The sequence below is a fragment of the Schistocerca serialis genome, chromosome 5 (genome assembly GCF_023864345.2).
Source record: "Schistocerca serialis cubense isolate TAMUIC-IGC-003099 chromosome 5, iqSchSeri2.2, whole genome shotgun sequence".
NCBI classification, from domain to species: Eukaryota; Metazoa; Arthropoda; class Insecta; order Orthoptera; family Acrididae; genus Schistocerca; species Schistocerca serialis.
This window is the reverse complement of record NC_064642.1, coordinates 758,867,861-758,873,319: the sequence shown is the minus strand read 5'-3', so window position 1 is coordinate 758,873,319 and position 5,459 is coordinate 758,867,861. Positions and strand designations below refer to the sequence as shown.

General features: G+C 42.3%; 1 pseudogene; it reads left to right on the top strand.

Moving 5' to 3' along the window:
• Positions 1 to 357: 357 nt before the first annotated feature.
• LOC126482937 (5S ribosomal RNA) lies at positions 358 to 474 on the top strand (annotated as a pseudogene).
• The last annotated feature ends 4,985 nt before the right edge of the window (positions 475 to 5,459 follow it).

The following is a 5,459-nucleotide window of genomic DNA, read 5'->3' as shown; positions in this document are numbered from 1 at the left end:
CATGATAACAATTGATGTCATTGTGTAATTCCTATCTTATGTACTTATTCCTTGAACAATTATAAAGGGGCACTCACATTACATAATTGCTGAATATTAACTTAAGACATACACAGATTTACGCAGAAAAGTAATGATGGAAAAATTTTCGCCTAATTTCTGTGAGTACACCACAGGAAAGCATCAAGCCAATATCTTTTAGTTGAAATTAGTAGTTGCAAAGTATACGTATGCATCAGAAATGGATACGAGAGCCAACAGTGCGGATCTCAACTGTTGAAATGTACTCTGGTTAGAGGGGCCCATATGCCATCTTTGGATAGGACTTTTTTTTTTTGCAGGGACTTTGGTGTCACTGCCAACGGCCTTGCCGCAGTGGTAACACCGGTTCCCGTCAGATCACCGAAGTTAAGCGCTGTCAGCTGGGCTAGCACTTGGATGGGTGACCATCCGGTCTGCCTAGCGCTGTTGGCAAGCGAGGTGCACTCAGCCCTTGTGAAGCAAACAGGAGCTACTTGATTGAGAAGTAGCGGTTCCGGTCTCGGAAACACATACGGCCGGGGGAGCGGTGGGGTGACCATATACCCCTCCATATCCGCATCCTGTGACGCCTGTGAGCTGAGGATGACACGGCGGCCAGTCAGTACCGTTGGGCTTTCATGTCCTGTTCGGGAGGAGTTTAGTTTTAGTTTGGTGTCACTAGTGGTACACCATGACTGGCTTCACTACGATAACATTATGAGTGAATTCAGTGTTTTTATGTATTCGTGTGTGCGTGTGCATGCGCGCGCTGTTTAAAATGCGCAGCTTTGAAAGAAATACGAAGCCTGAAGAGAAACCAGTGCTATGCGCGATAATGGCATTGCAGAATAAGAGATAAAATATATGTGCTTGAAAAGGAAGTAGGCCAAATAAATACGCGACAAGTCCGGTACATTCACTGATAAGGCCCTCTCCACTCGACTGTCAATAAGCGCATTTCTGCGTTCCAGACAGAACATTTTTACGACGACATTGAAGCGAGATCTGTCGAAGCGACAGTTGAAGACGGTCGCCAGCTCTGTGAGGCTGCTGATGGACGCGCAGTCCGGACAGACGTATGTGTGGAGGCGGCGGCGCTGTTCGTGAGAAAAGTCGGCCGGCAAACGGGTTTGCAGACGTCGGGTTCCCAGCAGAAGCGACCGCCTCGCGACTTCTGGAGATGCGAACGCAGGGCTTCCGTACTGGGGTTGTCACGTTTCCCCTATTTTACGGCGTCTTCAGTATTATACTCACACTGTCCCCTGTCTCGTGTATTTTCGGCAGGTCTCCAGCAATTTACGGGTTTTTCCGTATTTTACCCACCTCACATATTTCACGTATTTGATAACATTTTCACTCGTGTTTCATGAAGTTTTATTTGTTTATTTGCGCTACCATTCCGTACCATTCAAAGTTTATCGTTCCCAAATCCTCAGTCGATATTTCCAGTTTGTAATCTTTGAATTAACTCTTTTTCATGTTGAACAAACTTCAGTCATCAGTAACGAAACTTTCGTCATGTGCTTCGGTAGCCTGTGGAATAGGGCTGTTGATAAAACAACGACATAAGGATATATCGCTATTTTTTTTTGTGCAGAAAATATCGGTATATATACGCAATATTTTTTTAACCGATATATCGCTATCGAAGTGGTAATATCGGATGCCGATATTTTTATTTTTTACTATAATTTTTCGGAATTTTGGCAATATTTGAAACTGTTCTTTTGAAATTGTAGTAGAACATAATTTTACAATCATTGTGTGAAGCGATGTTAAGTACTTTTTGAGCTTCAATCACATCCAGTCTTTTTCTATGACTGTGGCACAAAAGAAGAAATCCGTTCGCACTGGGTGGGGGGGGGGGGCGACAGTGTGAATGGAATAACGAGATTTCCGATGTGAAGAAATGGCACATCACTTGCATTAAAAACAATTTTTAACGGAACTAGTGTGCTATTCCTTCTCATAGGCATTCCTCAAAAACAGTTGCTGAAAATAATGAACAAAAATCTAAATGAAAAGATTTGTCTTTCCGGTGGGCAGAGACGTGTAAGGGGAAATGCTGACGTAATCGGCGCTACCAACAGAATCTGCAACGTTTAACTTCTCAAAGCAATTCTGATACTGCAATTGCCAGGTCGCTGGCGTCTGCAGAAATGTAAAAACAGGGAAGTCGGCATGAAGTGTACCGGACAGATCTGATACGTGACGAAACCGAACGACGGGCCCACTGGGCACCTTTTATTGTGCTACTAACATGCAGTTAGCACTGCTAGCAAAGTGATTATCGCCAACCGTGAACATGCACCGTTTTCCTTTCAGTTCATCCTCTAAGGGGGATACGCAGACTGCTAGCTTTTTGATGTACAGAATTTCTAATAATAAATCTATACTTAAATATACACCTCTAAAACCGGCGGTACATTTACAATGTGCAGTCAGTACTTTTATAGGCCGGCACGCCGATATTTTTTTCGTCTATATATAGGTTATTTATTTATTTATTTATCGTATGATGTGTACATTGATTTACATTTATATACAATATTTTCAGGACTAAAATGTACAATCACAAGTTCGTACAATTTTACAGCTCTATGTCTAGTTCTTCAATCCACTTGACTGCTTCATCCGATGTACGATGAATGTCCATTAAAGTTCCTCTGAAAGTACGATGAGGGCAGTCAGCAACAATGTGATGAATCGTCTGTGAGGGGGCACCACAGTCACAATTTGCAGAGCCAACCCATCCCCATTTGTGCAGTAGATAGCCACATCTGCCTTGTCCAGTTCGAATGCGGTTAATGATCCTCCACTGACGCCTTGGAAGATCAAATCCTTGCGTCTGCTTGGAAGGGTCCTCGACTAGATGTTTATTGGCTACTGAAGACTGATCCCACTGGAGTTTCCATGAACTGTTAATGTTGAAAGCAGATCCTTCAAGGTCGAGTGCTGTGCGCCATGGTGGTTTCCTCGATTTCAAGCGTTGGTGTGTTCCTTGTACAATATCTTGATGGATGGGGAGCTGGGGGTTCTGCTGAATGATCTACAGCATTAGCTCTGTCATATTCTGTTGCTGAATATATATAGGTACATGGATACCTTCTTTTCATATATCGAGTGCTGAAAACCATACCGTTTCAACATCGATATATCGAGTTTCAGATATTTTTAAAAATATCAACAGTCATAGTGTCGAGGTGCAGCTCGATCTCAATTGAGTGTGCAGTTTGTATTGTATTTAGTACATCTGTTTAACTGTGGGTAGGAAAATGATGACGAAGATCATACGAAGACAACACCAAAAAGGAAGGCTCACTACATTTGCATGTATTTGCCCATGCATATTCACAAATTCTCGTTAATTTTCGACGTATTTCGTAAAAAGAGTTTCAATATGTAAAAATTTCGGGAAACATTTATTTGTGTATATTTTAGCGTACAGTTGTATATGACGGCCTCATAAAGATAAAATATGCCTACAATGCCACGATGGGACTATTTTGATCATCATTTCCAAAATCTCCCGTTTTCTTAGCTTAAAAACCTGGTAGCCGTACTCGGTACCTTTGTCGTACTTCACGTTCGAAACGTTGTTTGACCAGTCTTTAGCGAACCTGATGTTACTTCGTTGGGTATTTCGCTTGTATAATAGAGGATCCCACTGAAAGCCATGTCTACTGTTTATTAACCGGTGTATGGCACTACAATTCTTTATGTGTTTTGAGGGAATCGTCATCTGTATAGAGTTTCCACTCAACAAAGTCTCCATCAAAAGTGATACTTTGGCGACGCCGCAGGTTTGCTGGTCTCTTCACTGACGATTCGTGCCTAGTGGTCGCGGCTTTTGTCTTTAATGCTGGCCTCCCCTCCGCAAACTCTCTCTCCCAACTACAAACTTTGCTCTCGGTGATATCTTTGTACACAACGAGGGACTGTCAAAAATGAAGAAGCTGCCTGTTTAGATATGTCTGTATTTGCGTTCATAAACTCGTTTGTGGATTGAACTCATTAACAAAAAATTAACAAATAAAATACTTTTAAAATGATAAACTCTTTGTTGCGGTTTCCTATGAAAGCAAATTCCCAGAAATGACAAAAATTTGAAAATTAAAAGTAAATAAGTTTTTAATAGGTAAGAATGAAAAGGTTTCTTACCCTCGTGTAAGTGCTAAACGCTCTTCAGGGCTAGATTAGCCCATGTGGGTTGTGCTATGTGCCTCATTATGTTATGACACGCAGTCAACATTGGAAATTGACATCCGGAAGTATTATTGCAACTTGTGTGGATATAAGAGCAATTGTGACTACAAACGGTGAAAGTCTCCATTGGTGTACCTGTCAGCGTTGGTCGGGAGGATGCACCATATAAATCTTCTACTTGATACATACTGGTGCAGCACTGTTGTAGTACATCAATTTACAAGCCTTTGATAGCGACAGATTTCATCACTCAAACGTATGCAAAAGTATTCTTACTTATGCGTGCTACCATTTGCCAAAATCTCGTTTCGATGTATCAAACCATTTATGAGATGTGAGTGATGTTATGAATATTTCATTCTGGCTTTATCGCTGAGCGTGCGCAATCGAAACTTACTGCGCTACGTAAAATCGATTTTCTCGACACTAGAGATAGCTAGAGACCTCCTCGCAAGTCTAAAGAAAAATGCATTCTGTTTGGTAAATTTCACGTGCAGGAATCTGCAATATAAAATGTACCAAATGCAAGATCATAGCGACCACAGTTTCTCATTGCGAGGTTTTGTCTTAATTAAATGCGAAATATCACAGTAACTATGACCACTAACTAAATGACGGGCACTTCACCGTGAAACTGACATATAAGGCTATAAGTAACGCAAAAATCAAGTTTTTTCACCGATTAGCTTTTGTAAAATCGCGCGAGAAACTTTGCAGAGCTAACGGAGCGATTGAGTTCAGTAGTCCTCGGACACGTGGGCGGCGCTGCTCCCTGACCCCACAACACTGTATTGTCGTCCGCCCCTGGTAGCTGAGTGGTTTGCCGACGGTACCTCAGTGTGTTCGGTCAGGGAGCTGGTTGGCCACTGTAATAAAAAAACTGAGTGGAAGGATCAACAAACGAAATTTAACGGATGTAGTGTGACATATAAAAAAAAAAAAAAAAAAAAATTGGTCAGCGCGAAGGAATGTCATACCTCACGGCCCGGGTTCGATTCCCGGCTGAGTCGGAGATTTTCACTGCTCAGCTTATTTCATCCCTATCGACACTCAAGTCGCCGACGTGTCGTCAACTGGAAAGACTTTCACCAGGCGAACGGTCTACCCGATGGGAGGCCCTAGTCACACGACATTTCCATTTACTGTATAGTCCACGCAGGATACGTTGGACGATGCGCACTGACTAGTTTTCGTCCAAAGAGCTGGGAGAGTTCATACGTTTGTTCGGAAGG